Source organism: Scyliorhinus torazame, chromosome 1 (genome assembly GCF_047496885.1).
Source record: "Scyliorhinus torazame isolate Kashiwa2021f chromosome 1, sScyTor2.1, whole genome shotgun sequence".
NCBI classification, from domain to species: Eukaryota; Metazoa; Chordata; class Chondrichthyes; order Carcharhiniformes; family Scyliorhinidae; genus Scyliorhinus; species Scyliorhinus torazame.
This window is the reverse complement of record NC_092707.1, coordinates 388,477,374-388,493,583: the sequence shown is the minus strand read 5'-3', so window position 1 is coordinate 388,493,583 and position 16,210 is coordinate 388,477,374. Positions and strand designations below refer to the sequence as shown.

At 56.9% G+C, this 16,210-nt stretch overlaps 1 protein-coding gene and 1 long non-coding RNA gene across 7 annotated transcripts in view; one reads left to right on the top strand and one right to left on the bottom strand.

Moving 5' to 3' along the window:
* Positions 1 to 16,210, bottom strand: part of smyd3 (SET and MYND domain containing 3) — a 1,068,428-nt gene that overhangs the window by 370,019 nt on the left and 682,199 nt on the right. The window lies entirely within an intron of this gene.
* The window catches only part of LOC140427383 (uncharacterized), a 149,314-nt gene that overhangs the window by 483 nt on the left and 132,621 nt on the right, over positions 1 to 16,210 (top strand). The gene's annotated exons all lie outside the window — the stretch shown is intronic.

The window sequence follows — 16,210 nt, the reverse complement described above, 5'->3', positions numbered from 1 at the left end:
CACCAGTCGAAAACCTGTGCCCCAAGAACCACAGGCTCCAAGGGGTTTGAACCAGTGTCTTGCCATCGACCCGCTCAAAGTTGCACCCCTGCAACGAGGTCCTGTGACTCCAGAACTCACCCAAACCACAGTTTTGGTCACCATATTGTAAAAAGGACAGACAGACACTGGAAGTGGTGCAGAGGAGATTTCCAGGGATGGTACCAGAAATGCAAGGGTATACATATCTGGAAAGGGTCTCTATTCTCCTGAGAAAGGTGGCTGAAGGGGGTAATTGAATAAAGGTCTTTCAAATTATGGAAGGTTTTGATGGACTGCAGGGTAGGTATAGAGAGGATAGGCTACATTTTCCATTTGGGAAACTATGTTCTCTTGCCGGAACTGCATTTCACCTGATTTGCGCTCCCAGATTCCCAATCCTGCGGCCTGCAATTTTATGCAAGGCGAGGATTGTGAGGCATTTCCCATGGGAATCCCGCTATCGGGCCGTCATTTTGAGCGGGCGGCCTGGTAGCGAGATCTCGCGGAAACTCCACTACCGGCGGCGTGAGGGGGAAAATTCCGCCCAACGTTTCCTCTCGGAACCTTCCAATTGGAACTTTCAAGGCCAAGACTTTCCTCGGGGAAGGATATGGAGGTTTCCGGATTTAAAGTGGGAAAATGGAGTTAACATAAAGAGCAGCGACAATGTAATTGGAGCTGCTTTTGATGGGAGCGGGAGATTGGTTGTGTTTGTGTGTGTGTGTGTGTGTCAGGAGAAGCCATGGTGCATGGTGACCAATGCTGAAGTGAACTAAGTACTTCATGCTTGTGAAAAGTGCTATATAAATGCAGGTCTTTTCTTTTTTCTATGAACATACAAATTAGGAGCAGCAGTAGGCCACTCAGCTCCGACAGCCTGTGCCACCATTCCATAAGATCGTGGCTGATCTGAAATTCTATCTCTGAATTAATGCTCCCTCCCTGAGGACTGATAAACTGCACGGATGGGCTTCCAGTGAGGACTCTCCCGCCCCAGCCTCTCCACACTTTCACTGTGTAATAGGCAGAGCTAGGCCACACCATCCTTGCCCCAATTTCAGTGGGCTAGACAGCTGATTTGTAATGCAGAACAAGGCCAGCAGGGCAGGTTCGATTCCCCTACCAGCTTCATAGAATTTACAGTGCAGAAGGAGGCCATTCGGCCCATCGAGTCTGCACCAGCTCTTTGAAAGAGCACCCTACCCAAGCCCACATCTCCACCCTATCCCCATAACCCAGTAACCCCACCCAACACTAAGGGCAATTTAGCGTGGCCAATCCACCTAACAAGCACGTCTGTGGACTGTGGGAGGAAACCGGAGCACCCGGAGGAAACCCACGCACACACGGGGAGGATGCGCAGACTCCGCACAGACAGTGACCCAAGCCGGAATCGAACCTGGGACCCTGGAGCTGTGAAGCTTACCCGAACAGGCGCCGGAATGTGGCGATTAGGGGCTTTTCACAGTTACTTCATACTTGTGACAATAAAAGATTATTATTAAATGGCCAATTAACGATCAGTTAAATCCGTTTCCCACGCAGCCTCGATTCTCAGGCTGGCACGAGAGGCTCATGGGCGGGGGGGGGGGGGGGGGGGGGGGGGGAGAGACCTGAAAAGTAACCCTGCCCAGGCCTCGGGAGGAATTTCTTCAGCCAGAGGGTGGTGAATCTGTGGTACTCTTTGCTGCAGAAGGCTGTGTTGGCCAAATCACTGAGTGTCTTTAAGACAGGTGAATAGGTTCTTCATTAATAAGGGGATCAGGGGTTATGGGGAGAAGGCAGGAGAACGAGGATGAGAAAAATGTCAGCCATGATTGAATGGCCTAATTCTGCTCCTAGTTCTTACAGTCTTATGGTTGTTTGTGGCACCTCCAAAAACAGCCTCCTTTCCACATCAGGCACCCCTCCCACAAGGTGTGGCCCCGGTGGATGCTCCCTCACCCCACCACTCCCATCGCCCTCTACTCCCCTCCCCGCCCTGAGACACCTGCTTACGTTGTCCTGAACACCCACAACACGGTGGGCACTTCCACGGGCGGAACGGGACGAATTGGAAAGTCGTTAAAAGTCAAGAGCTGAACACCTGGATCCAATCTCTCCTCAATCCTCTCTGCTCCAAGGGAACTCCTCTAGCTACTCCATCTGTCGTGGGAATGTCCCTTTAAGAAATGTTTGTCTTCTCAAATGGCTGCAGTGATGTCATTGTGTGGGTGGAGCTGGGCTGTGGCTCTGGTTTTTACTTTCATTTTGAGCTGGAAGCTGTTTGTTGCTCTGAGTTTTACTTTCGGTTTAGACAGTTGGAAGCTGGATTCAGACAAAAGAAGGCTTCTCTCGTCTCTCTGCATGTTCAAAAGGTGTCTCCAGATCACTTGATAACTTCAAAGTAATAACGGTGTTCTGGAAGGAATTCAAACCTACTGTTTTGGGTAAAAGGGATTGTCTGGTTTATGGATGTTGTTACCTGAGTGAAACAGTAAAGGAAAGTTATTAAGGGTTAAATATAGAGAACAGTAGCTGTGTGGGGTATTTATGTTTGTAGTTGATAAAATGCTTACTGTGTGTGTTTATAAAATGTTAGCTGAATTCGTAGAATAAACTTTGTTTTTGATTACAAGTCCTTAAGGCCTCTGTTGAATAACACCTGAAAGGTAGGCCCTTAGTGTTGGGTGGGGTTACTGGGTTATGGGGATAGGGTGGAAGTGTTGACCTTGGGTAGAGTGCTCTTTCCAAGAGCCGGTGCAGACTCGATGGGCCGAATGGCCTACTTCTGCACTGTAAAATCTATGACAGTGCTCCTCATAACTAAAATCTCTCGACAGTTGTAGGTCAGGTGAACTCCATGATATACTTTGGTGTTCTCTAAACCCTGGCCCATAACACATCCCAACCTTGTATCCAAGTTCTTTTATCCCTCAGTCAGCACAGACCAGGGATTGTAACTAACATTTTCCGAAAGCAAATGGCCACTCTCGTTAGATGCTCCTGCCGAGCTTCCCAACTTACTTTTCGATCTCCTCCCTTGCTGCAGAGACCCAGCAAATTCCTCTCACCCTCCTAGTCATGAGGTTGAATGTAAAGCCCTTATAAACTGCACTCTGTGGAACGACGCAGAGTTCCAGATACAGTGTCTTGGAAAGATTTGATCACCCTGGTTAAAGTTATGACTCATCTTCCAGAAGAAAGCTCCCTAAATCCCACGTTCGTGCCTCACTTTCAAGCGGTGCAATCTCATAAATCCAAAGCCACTAAAATGTGCCGACCATATTAACTTCAACAGACAAGCTCTTTAACCCATTTTAATCACACACCACAGGCAAACAGCTGATGTTATATCATCGGAGGGTGCCAGAAACACAGAAAAAGAATTTCTAGAAATGTTAACAGTTGAAGCTGAACCTCTGCCCGCCCAAATAGCCAGCAAACAAGAAAAGGTTTGGGCCTGCTGAGAGAAATCTCAAACTGCCGCTCGTGAAAAGCCAACAATTTCCAAGTGGCCACAAGTCTGGTTTGTGAGGCCAAATATTCATAGCCACGCTATAATTGCAGATCTTCAACTGACCATGCACAGATGTTTGAGGATAAAAGTTCTCCGCCTGACCAGCTCACTGGATAACACTCTTTGCTTCTGAGTCAGGAAGCTGTGGCTTCAACATCCGACCCAGAGACCAAAACACCAAAATCCTGTCTGACGCTCCAGCGCACCGCTGAGGGAATGCTGCACTGTCACAGCGCGCTGCTGAGGGAACGCTGCACTGTCACAGCGCGCTGCTGAGGGAACGCTGCACTGTCACAGCGCGCCGTTGAGGGAACGCTGCACTGTCACAGCGCACCGCTGAGGGAACGCTGCACTGCCACAGCGCGCCGCTGAGGGAACGCTGCACTGCCACAGCGCGCCGCTGAGGGAACACTGCACTGTCACAGCGCACCGTTGAGGGAACGCTGCACTGTCACAGCGCACCGCTGCAGGAATACTGCACTGTCACAGCGCACCACTGAGGGAACGCTGCACTGTCACAGCGCACCGTTGAGGGAACGCTGCACTGTCACAGCGTGCCGCTGAGGGAACACTGCACTGTCACAGCGCACCGCTGCAGGAATACTGCACTCTCACAGCACACCGCTGAGGGAATGCTGCACTGTCACAGCGCACCGCTGAGGGAACGCTGCAGTGTCACAGCGCACCACTGAGGGAACACTGCACTGTCACAGCGCACCACTGAGGGAACGCTGCACTGTCACAGCGCCCCACTGAGGGAACACTGCACTGTCACAGCGCGCCGCTGAGGGAACACTGCACTGTCACAGCGCACCACTGAGGGAACGCTGCACTGTCACAGCGCGCCGCTGAGGGAACACTGCACTGTCACAGCGCACCATTGAGGGAACGCTGCACTGTCACAGCGCGCCGCTGAGGGAACACTGCACTGTCACAGCGCACCGCTGCAGGAACACTGCACTGTCACAGCGCACCACTGAGGGAACGCTGCACTGTCACAGCGCACCACTGAGGGAACACTGCACTGCCACAGCGCGCCGCTGAGGGAACACTGCACTGTCACAGCGCACCGCTGCAGGAATACTGCACTGTCACAGCGCACCACTGAGGGAACGCTGCACTGTCACAGCGCACCGCTGAGGGAACACTGCACTGTCACAGCGCACCACTGAGGGAACACTGCACTGTCACAGCGCACCGCTGAGGGAACACTGCACTGTCACAGCGCACCACTGAGGGAACGCTGCACTGTCACAGCGCACCGCTGCAGGAATACTGCACTGTCACAGCGCACCGCTGAGGGAACGCTACACTGTCACAGCGCACCGCTGAGGGAACACTGCACTGTCACAGCGCACCGCTGCAGGAATACTGCACTGTCACAGCGCACCGCTGAGGGAACGCTGCACTGTCACAGCGCACCGCTGAGGGAACGCTGCACTGTCACAGCGCACCGCTGAGGGAACACTGCACTGTCACAGCGCACCACTGAGGGAACGCTGCACTGTCACAGCGCACCGCTGAGGGAACGCTGCACTGTCACAGCGCACCGCTGAGGGAACGCTGCACTGTCACAGCGCACCGCTGAGGGAACGCTACACTGTCACAGCGCACCGCTGAGGGAACGCTACACTGTCACAGCGCACCGCTGCAGGAATACTGCACTGTCACAGCGCACCGGTGAGGGAACGCTACACTGTCACAGTGCACCGCTGAGGGAACGCTGCACAGTCACAGCGCACCGGTGAGGGAATGCTACACTGTCACAGTGCACCGCTGAGGGAACGCTGCATTGTCACAGCGCACCGGTGAGGGAATGCTACACTGTCACAGTGCACCGCTGAGGGAACGCTGCACTGTCACAGCGCACCGCTGAGGGAACGCTGCACTGTCACAGCGCGCCGCTGAGGGAACACTGCACTGTCACAGTGCACCACTGAGGGAACGCTGCACTGTCACAGCGCACCGCTGAGGGAACGCTGCATTGTCACAGCGCACCACTGAGGGAACGCTACACTGTCACAGCGCACCGCTGAGGGAACGCTGCACTGTCACAGCGCGCCGCTGCAGGAATGCTGCACTGGCACAGCGCACCGCTGAGGGAACGCTACACTGTCACAGCGCACCGCTGAGGGAACACTGCACTGTCACAGCGCGCCGCTGCAGGAATGCTGCACTGGCACAGCGCACCGCTGAGGGAACGCTGCACTGTCACAGCGCCCCACTGAGGGAACGCTGCACTGTCACAGCGCGCCGCTGCAGGAATGCTGCACTGTCACAGCGCACCGCTGAGGGGACGCTGCACTGTCACAGCGCACCGCTGAGGGAACGCTGCATGTCACAGCGCACCGCTGAGGGAATGCTGCATGTCACAGCGCACCGCTGAGGGAACGCTGCATGTCACAGCGCCCCGCTGAGGGAACGCTGCATGTCACAGCGCACCGCTGAGGGAACGCTGCATGTCACAGCGCACCACTGAGGGAATGCTGCACTGTCACAGCGCACCGCTGAGGGAACGCTGCATGTCACAGCGCCCCGCTGCAGGAATACTGCACTGTCACAGAGCACCACTGAGGGAATGCTGCACTGTCACAGCGCACCGCTGAGGGAACGCTGCATGTCACAGCGCCCCGCTGCAGGAATACTGCACTGTCACAGCGCACCACTGAGGGAACGCTGCACTGTCACAGCGCACCGCTGAGGGGACGCTGCACTGGCACAGCGCGCCGCTGAGGGAAGGCTGCATTGTCACAGCGCACCGCTGAGGGGACGCTGCACTGGCACAGCGCACCGCTGAGGGAACGCTGCATTGTCACAGCGCACCGCTGAGGGGACGCTGCACTGGCACAGCGCGCCGCTGAGGGAACACTGCACTGTCACAGCGCACCGCTGAGGGAACGCTGCACTGGCACAGCGCACCGCTGAGGGAACGCTGCACTGTCACAGCGCACCGCTGAGGGAACGCTGCACTGGCACAGCGCGCCGCTGCAGGAATGCTGCACTGGCACAGCGCATCGCTGAGGGAACGCTGCACTGTCACAGCGCACCGCTGAGGGAACACTGCATGTCACAGCGCACCGCTGCAGGAATGCTGCACTGTCACAGCGCACCGCTGAGGGAACGCTGCACTGTCACAGCGCCCCACTGAGGGAACGCTGCATGTCACAGCGCACCGCTGAGGGAACGCTGCATGTCACAGCGCACCACTGAGGGAATGCTGCACTGTCACAGCGCACCGCTGAGGGAATGCTGCACTGTCACAGCGCGCCGCTGAGGGAACACTGCACTGCCACAGCGCGCCACTGAGGGAATGCTGCATGTCACAGCGCACCGCTGAGGGAACGCTGCACTGTCACAGCGCACCACTGAGGGAACGCTGCACTGTCACAGCGCGCCGCTGAGGGAACACTGCACTGCCACAGCGCGCCACTGAGGGAATGCTGCATGTCACAGCGCACCACTGAGGGAATGCTGCACTGTCACAGCGCGCCACTGAGGGAACGCTGCACTGTCACAGCGCACCGCTGAGGGAACGCTGCACTGTCACAGCGCACCGCTGAGGGAAGGCCTAATTGTCACAGCGCACCGCTGAGGGAAGGCCTAATTGTCACAGCGCACCACTGAGGGAACGCTGCACTGTCACAGCGCACCGCTGAGGCTACGCTGCACTGTCACAGCGCACCGCTGAGGGAACGCTGCACTGTCACAGCGCACCGCTGAGGGAAGGCCTAATTGTCACAGCGCACCGCTGAGGGAAGGCCTAATTGTCACAGCGCACCACTGAGGGAACGCTGCACTGTCACAGCGCACCGCTGAGGCTACGCTGCACTGTCACAGCGCGCCGCTGAGGGAACGCTGCACTGTCAGAATAGCGATGTTTGGGTGAGGTTTCAAAGTGACGCCACACCTGCTCTCTCAGGTGAGAGTTAAAGGTCCCTCAAATGAGAAGAAGGAAGTTATGTTCGCCTAAGTACAGGGGGAATCTTCAAGGAGAACAGAGGAGTTGCCACCTTCGAGTAAGAAGGTGGGAATTATCTTCAAGTAGGAACTGGGGCCTTAGCCACAGAGTTCTGGACAACATTCATCCCTCAGCCAACACCTAAAAGCAAATGATCTTGTTATCACCACCTTGCTCTTTGTAAAACCTCTGTGTGCAAAACTGGTTGCTGCGTTTCCTACATAGTCTACACCACAAAGAGCAACACGCTGGGAAGATGCCCTCAAGCTGTGAAAGGTGCTATGTACATGCAACTCTCTCTTCTCTCTCAAACCCATTCCCTCTCTATTCCTGCAATGTGGGTGCCACTGGCAACCCCAGCATTTGTTGTCCATCCCTGATTTCCCTTAAACCGAGTGGCTTCAGGCCATTTCAGAGAGCAGTTAAGATTCGCCACGTGTAGGCCAGACCAGGTCAGGATGGCAGATTACTTTCCCTAAAGGACACTAGTGAACCATTTGGTCACCACAACCGAGACTAGCTTTCAATTCCAGATTTTTAGTTAAATTCCACCATCTGCTGCGGGGAGATTTGAAACTGTATCATCAGCGTGGATCTATGGATTGCTCGCCTAGTGACATTACCGTGGCAGCCCAATCCCCAGGTTCATGTACTTTGCTGGCTGAGAAGTGATTTGAAGAATTCAAGCATTATTTTGATGCTTTTCTGTCACTAGAGAAGTACAGGCAGGAGATTAGCGTTGCTGCCTCACAGCACCAGGGACCTGGGTTCGATTCCAACCTTGGGTGACTGTGTGGAATTTTCACTCCCTCAGTGCCGCACTCCTACAGAACCGCACTCCCGGCTGTGCAGCACTCCCTCAGTACCGCGCTCCCGACTGTGCAGCACTCCCTCAGTACCGCGCTCCCGACTGTGCAGCACTCCCTCAGTACCGCGCTCCCGACTGTGCAGCATTCCCTCAGTACCGTGCTCCTGGCTGTGTAGCACTCCTTCATGTCATGTGAGAGTACCTTTAAGAGATGGGTGTTTATAAATGGGTGTGTATATAAATATCTGTAGTGAGAGTACCTTAAAGAAATGGCAGTTTACTACTGCAGTGATGTCAGAGAGTGGGTGGGGCTGGGCTGTCTGTCAGCTTTTTACTTTTGTTTTAGGCTGGTTGCTGCAGGGTGTCTTTTAGTTTCGTTTTCAGAGCTGGATACCTGCAGTCACAGCCAGAAGGGGTATTAGTCTCTCTCTCTGTAATCTAAAAACTGTAAATCGATCCTTTGGTGATTTAAAACTAATAACTGCTCTCAGTAGTGACTTTAACCTAATGTGCTTCTGTTAAAGTTCTTTTTTTTAAGTCTTATGGATGTTAAAAGGACAACTTAAGGATTACTTAGTGTTGTATTCTTTGGGCTTGTATTTGAATTAATGGTTGCTAAGCTGGTCACTGTATGTTTTAAAAAGGTTAACTTGAGTTCATAGAATAAACATTGTTTTGCTTTAAAAATACTTTTCCATTTCTGCTGTACCACACCTGTAGAGTGGGCCGTGTGCTCCCCATAACCACAATCTATTAAAAGTTGTGGGTCAGGTGAACTCCATGATACACTTTGGGGTTCTTTAAACCCCGGCCCATAACACAAAGTACCGCACTCCCGGCTGTGCAGCACTCCCTCAGTACCCTGCTCCCGACTATGCAGCACTCCCTCAGTACTGCACTCCCGGCTGTGCAGCATTCCCTCAGTACTGCACTCCCGGCTGTGCAGCATTCCCTCAGTACCGTGCTCCTGACTGTGCAGCGCTCCCTCAGTACCGCTCTCCCGACTATGCAGCACTCCCTCAGTACTGCACTCCCGGCTGTGCAGCACTCCCTCAGTACCCTGCTCCCGACTATGCAGCACTCCCTCAGTACCGCTCTCCCGACTATGCAGCACTCCCTCAGTACCGCACTCCCGACTGTGCAGCACTCCCTCAGTACCCTGCTCCCGGCTGTGCAGCACTCCCTCAGTACCCTGCTCCCGACTGTGCAGCACTCCCTCAGTACCCTGCTCCCGACTGTGCAGCACTCCCTCAGTACCCTGCTCCCAACTGTGCAGCACTCTCTCAGTACCGTGCTCCTAACTGAGCAGCACCCTCTCAGTCCCGCTCTCCCAGCTGTACTGCGCTCCCGGAGCATCAGCCTCGATACTGTGGCCTTAGCCCTCTGGAATGGGCTTTGAACCCACAGCCTCTGACTCAGAGAGTGTTAGCTGCTCAGACAGGAAAATGTGCAGCAGGAATGTGTTCAGAAAATGAATCAGATTAGTCAGCAGGGCTGCAAGCTGGAGCTCACGGTGCTGAAACAAGAGGATCAGACAGACACAAGGCCACTGGATGCAGTCCATTAAATAGCGTTGTCAGACTAGATCCAGATAAACAACCCGGCTTCGTGGCTTGTACTGGCAGCAATTGTCCTCTGCTCTCCAGAAGTGTAAACGGAAGTGAAGGGGTTCTTTCCATCTGTTGTCTTAATGTGAAAAACCATCAGTGTCAGAATTTAGACACGGATTCCTGCTTCCACAGGTCTGACTCGCTTTTCCCAGCCAGTCAAATGGCAAACGTCAAACTCTCCCAATCTTTATCCCTGGTTTTCATCTGGGAACAGCACCATGCCGGCTGATTTTGCTCCATCCCCGTTTGACCGGGACTGCATCCCGAATCATCTTAACTTCCAATAATTAAACGTTCAATCGAGGCACCATTAGCCTGGATGTCAAAGATCCCACGGTTCTGAGGAAGAGCAGGGGAGTTACCTCCAGGGCCCTGGCCACCAATATTTATCCCTCAAGCAACATCACAAAAAACAGATGATCCCATCTTTGTCATATTGCCATATGTGGGCTTGTACTGTGCGTATAATTGCCTGCCGCGTTTCCGACATTACAACAGTGACTACACTTCAAAAAGTAGCTCATTGGCTGTGAAGCGCTTTGAGATATGTGGAAAGTGCTAGATAAATGCTGTGTTTTTCATCACTTGTGCCCAGACGGTGTAGAGCAATGCAGAGCAATAGTTTTGATTAGACAGTGTGGCACTGAGGCAGTGCTGCACTATTAGGTGAGACATCGGGGACCAAAGCTCCTGTCTGTTCCCTCAGGCGGATGCAAAGGATCCCAGTCGAGGAGCAGGAAGATCCCCCCCCCCGCCCCCTTGCCCCAGTGAACTCTCCAATAATAATTGCGCAAGCAACACTACTGAAAAAAATGTTACCTGACTGCTATCTCATTGCAGCGTGCAAATGCCTACTGCGTTTCGACATTACAGTGGGCTAAACAGCTGGCTTGCAAAGCAGAACAATGCCAGCAGCGCGGATACAATTCCCGCACCGGCTTCCCCGAACAGGCGCCGGAATGTGGCGACTAGGGGCTTTTCACAGTAACTCATTGAAGCCTACTTGTGACAATAAGCGATTATTATTATTACAACAGGGACTACTCTCAAAAGGTACTTCTCTGGCTGAAAAGTGGGTGAAAGACGTGTGCACAGATGCATGTCTTTATCCAGGTCACCAAGCGGAGCACCAGGGACGTGTTTGTCGGGCTTGAGTACGAGTTGCAGCGCTAGCGACAATGTCGTTCTTTTTGTCGGTGGCAATCGCTCCCGATTCTTTGCTCTGTTGTGGGTGGGGGTAAGGGAGGAGGGCGCTTCAGGGAAGACAGAAACTGAAATGCACCAAATGCCACGGTTAAAACTCCCGGGTGGATCCGTGGATGCTGATACCACTTGCATCACCCAACTCACTTCACTCCAACTGCGAGCCAGGGCTGAACAGTCCCTCGGGGTCTCTGAACATCCTCCCTCCATAGAAGCTGCCTGACCTGCCCAACCTTCCCAGCATTTTCCTTTCAGTCGGCTTTACCAATTCTCAGCTGTGTCACGCAGGAGCTGCAGCGATTTCAGTAAATGTGTTAACTGTTGTGGCGCAGAGCGACAGCTAGGAAAGAGGTGCATGTGCTGCAGTGTTCTGCATCTTTCATACGGGTGGATGAAGCTGTCGCCTTGTTAAATGACAGTGGTCAGGTTGTCCGTACTGATACCCATCATCCTTCGCCACATTCTCGTATCCCCAAATGGCCATGTGGAAAATTACTGGACCAGAGCCAATAGATGCCCAGAGAACAAATCACCGACAAGTGAATATTTCTACCCGATAAGTTTGGAAATTAATCAGCTGAGAACGGTTTTCCATTCACGCCATCGCGTATGCGGATGTGAACAGCGGAATTCTTCATCGGAGGGATCCTCCGGTCCGCCGGCAGAGCACCCACGCCCGCGGGTTTCCCGGCAGCGTGGGGTGGCCACAATGGGAAATCCCATGTAGCCATCTGGGATGGCCACTTCCAGTATATAAAATGGACACTCGCAGAGCATACAGGGAAAAATGGACAATGCAAAGTAACAAGCAGGCACAGAGCCTGAATGTGTATTTAGAAGACAGACTGCAGACAGAACCGAAACTCTGGGCCGATTTGCACATTGATGGCCCATCTCCGAGGAACAAAAGACTAGTGCTCAGGTAGCCGATACCGTCCCAGACATTCCGGCGCCACTACCCCAGCAAGAAGACACAAACAAAGCAAGGCCAGCGGCCACTTAGGACACGCCCAGCCACCAAGGCACCCGCCCCTTTATTGGCTCAGATCGATGGCAGTGATCGAGAAGCTGCCCAATTAATTGGGACCAAGTTTAAGGCCCGCCTAAAAGTGCGCGAAGCCCCTCCAAGTATAAGAAGGAACCCCCGCCAAAGGTTCAGTCTCTTGGATTTGGCTCTCAAGCGGAGAGACCCTTCCACCTGCACCACCAGAAGCAAGTAAGTTCAAGTTCAACGCTCGCTCCCAGACGGCCGACCATAGCTGTACTCCTGCTACTTCTTCGAACCCAACAGCCTCAGATCTGAACAACGGCCACTGCTTCTCTGACCTAAGTGGGCACCCGAAGTTAACTATTGGTGTTAGTGATAGACATAGTTTAGCCTGTAGTGTTATTGTGCATGAGTAAATCATACTGTGTGTAAATAAAGTAGTATTGACTTTGAACTAACTAACTGGTGTATTGGCTCTTTGATCGGTATTCGTTTAAACCTTGTGGCGGTATCGAGAGATACCTGGCGACTCTGAAAGCATAGTCATAATTAGGATTAAGAAAGGTGACCTTATTAACCACCATATTTATAGCAAGTAAATATAGCAACAACCATTAGCCGGCCGCTGGAATGGAGAATCCCGCTGCCCGCGGGGGCGCGCCGCGCAGGAACACACGGCTGGTGGGACGGAGAATCCCGCCCGTGGGGGCGCGCCGCGAAGAAAAACACAGCTGACGGGACAGAGAATCTCGCCCGTGGGGGCGCGCCGTGCAGGAAAACACAGTTGGCGGGACGGAGAATTCCGCCCGTGGGGGCGCGCCGTGCAGGAAAACGCGGCTGGCGGGACGGAGAATCTCGCCCGTGGGGGCGCGCCGTGCAGGAAAACACGGCTGGCGGGACGGAGAATCCCGCCCGTGGGGGCGCGCCGTGCAGGAAAACACGGCTGGCAGGACAGAGAATCTCGCCCGTGGGGGCGCGCCGTGCAGGAAAACACGGCTGGCGGGACGGAGAATCCCGCCCGTGGTGGCGCGCCGCGCAGGAAAACACAGTTGGCGGGAGGGAGAATCTCGCCGGTGGGGGCGCGCCGTGCAGGAAAACACGGCTGGCGGGACGGAGAATCTCGCCGGTGGGGGCGCGCCGTGCAGGAAAACACAGCTGACAGGACAGAGAATCCCGCCCGTGGGGGCGCGCCGTGCAGGAAAACACGGCTGGCGGGACGGAGAATCCCGCCCGTGGGGGCGCGCCGTGCAGGAAAACACAGCTGACAGGACAGAGAATCCCGCCCGTGGGGGCGCGCCGTGCAGGAAAACACGGCTGGCGGGACGGAGAATTCCGCCCGTGGGGGCGCGCCGTGCAGGAAAACACGGCTGACAGGACGGAGAATCTCGCCCGTGGGGGCGCGCCGTGCAGGAAAACACGGCTGGCGGGACGGAGAATCCCGCCCGTGGAGGCGCGCCGTGCAGGAAAACATGGCTGACAGGACGGAGAATCCCGCCCGTGGAGGCGTGCCGTGCAGGAAAACACGGCTGGCGGGACGGAGAATCCCGCCCGTGGGGGAGCGCCGTGCAGGAAAACACGGCTGACAGGACGGAGAATCTCGCCCGTGGAGGCGCGCCGTGCAGGAAAACACGGCTGGCGGGACGGAGAATCCCGCCCGTGGGGGCGCGCCGTGCAGGAAAACACGGCTGGCGGGACGGAGAATCCCGCCCGGGGGGGCGCGCCGTGCAGGAAAACACGGCTGACAGGACGGAGAATCTCGCCCGTGGAGGCGCGCCGTGCAGGAAAACACAGTTGGCGGGACGGAGAATCCCGCCCGTGGGGGCGCGCCGTGCAGGAAAACACAGTTGGCGGGACGGAGAATCCCGCCCGTGGGGGCGCGCCGTGCAGGAAAACACGGCTGGCGGGACGGAGAATCCCGCCCGTGGAGGCGCGCCGTGCAGGAAAACATGGCTGACAGGACGGAGAATCCCGCCCGTGGAGGCGTGCCGTGCAGGAAAACACGGCTGGCGGGACGGAGAATCCCGCCCGTGGGGGAGCGCCGTGCAGGAAAACACGGCTGACAGGACGGAGAATCTCGCCCGTGGAGGCGCGCCGTGCAGGAAAACACGGCTGGCGGGACGGAGAATCCCGCCCGTGGGGGCGCGCCGTGCAGGAAAACACGGCTGGCGGGACGGAGAATCCCGCCCGGGGGGGCGCGCCGTGCAGGAAAACACGGCTGACAGGACGGAGAATCTCGCCCGTGGAGGCGCGCCGTGCAGGAAAACACAGTTGGCGGGACGGAGAATCCCGCCCGTGGGGGCGCGCCGTGCAGGAAAACACAGTTGGCGGGACGGAGAATCCCGCCCGTGGGGGCGCGCCGTGCAGGAAAACACGGCTGGCGGGACGGAGAATCCCGCCCGGGGGGGCGCGCCGTGCAGGAAAACACGGCTGACAGGACGGAGAATCTCGTCCGTGAAGGCGCGCCGTGCAGGAAAACACAGTTGGCGGGACGGAGAATCCCGCCCGTGGGGGCGCGCCGTGCAGGAAAACACAGTTGGCGGGACGGAGAATCCCGCCCGGGGGGGGCGCGCCGTGCAGGAAAACACGGCTGGCGGGACGGAGAATTCCGCCCGTGGTGGCGCGCCGTGCAGGAAAACACGGCTGGCGGGACGGAGAATCCCGCCCGTGGGGGCGCGCCGTGCAGGAAAACACGGCTGGCGGGACGGAGAATTCCGCCCGTGGTGGCGCGCCGTGCAGGAAAACACAGTTGGCGGGACGGAGAATCCCGCCCGTGGGGGCGCGCCGTGCAGGAAAACACAGTTGGCGGGACGGAGAATCCCGCCCGTGGGGGCGCGCCGTGCAGGAAAACACGGCTGGCGGGACGGAGAATTCCGCCCGTGGGGGCGCGCCGTGCAGGAAAACACAGTTGGCGGGACGGAGAATCCCGCCCGTGGGGGCGCGCCGTGCAGGAAAACACAGTTGGCGGGACGGAGAATTCCGCCCGTGGTGGCGCGCCGTGCAGGAAAACACGGCTGGCGGGACGGAGAATCCCGCCCGGGGGGGCGCGCCGCGCAGGAAAACACAGCTGGCGGGATGGAGAATTCCGCCCGTGGGGGCGCGCCGTGCAGGAAAACACGGCTGGCAGGACGGAGAATCTCGCCCGTGGGGGCGCGCCGTGCAGGAAAACACGGCTGGCGGGACGGAGAATTCCGCCCGTGGGGGCGCGCCGTGCAGGAAAACACGGCTGGCAGGACGGAGAATCTCGCCCGTGGGGGCGCGCCGTGCAGGAAAACACGGCTGACAGGACGGAGAATTCCGCCCGTGGTGGCGCGCCGTGCAGGAAAACACGGCTGGCAAGACAGAGAATCCCGCCCGTGGTGGCGCGCCGTGCAGGAAAACACGGCTGGCGGGACGGAGAATTCCGCCCGTGGTGGCGCGCCGTGCAGGAAAACGCGGCTGGCGGGACGGAGAATTCCGCCCGTGGTGGCGCGCCGTGCAGGAAAACACGGCTGGCGGGACGGAGAATTCCGCCCGTGGTGGCGCGCCGTGCAGGAAAACACGGCTGGCGGGACGGAGAATTCCGCCCGTGGTGGCGCGCCGTGCAGGAAAACACGGCTGGCAGGACGGAGAATCTCGCCCGTGGGGGCGCGCCGTGCAGGAAAACACGGCTGGCGGGACGGAGAATTCCGCCCGTGGGGGCGCGCCGTGCAGGAAAACACGGCTGGCAGGACGGAGAATCTCGCCCGTGGGGGCGCGCCGTGCAGGAAAACACGGCTGACAGGACGGAGAATTCCGCCCGTGGTGGCGCGCCGTGCAGGAAAACACGGCTGGCAAGACAGAGAATCCCGCCCGTGGTGGCGCGCCGTGCAGGAAAACACGGCTGGCGGGACGGAGAATTCCGCCCGTGGTGGCGCGCCGTGCAGGAAAACGCGGCTGGCGGGACGGAGAATTCCGCCCGTGGTGGCGCGCCGTGCAGGAAAACACGGCTGGCAAGACAGAGAATCCCGCCCGTGGTGGCGCGCCGTGCAGGAAAACACGGCTGGCGGGACGGAGAATTCCGCCCGTGGTGGCGCGCCGTGCAGGAAAACGCGGCTGGCGGGACGGAGAATTCCGCCCGTGGTGGCGCGCCGTGCAGGAAAACACG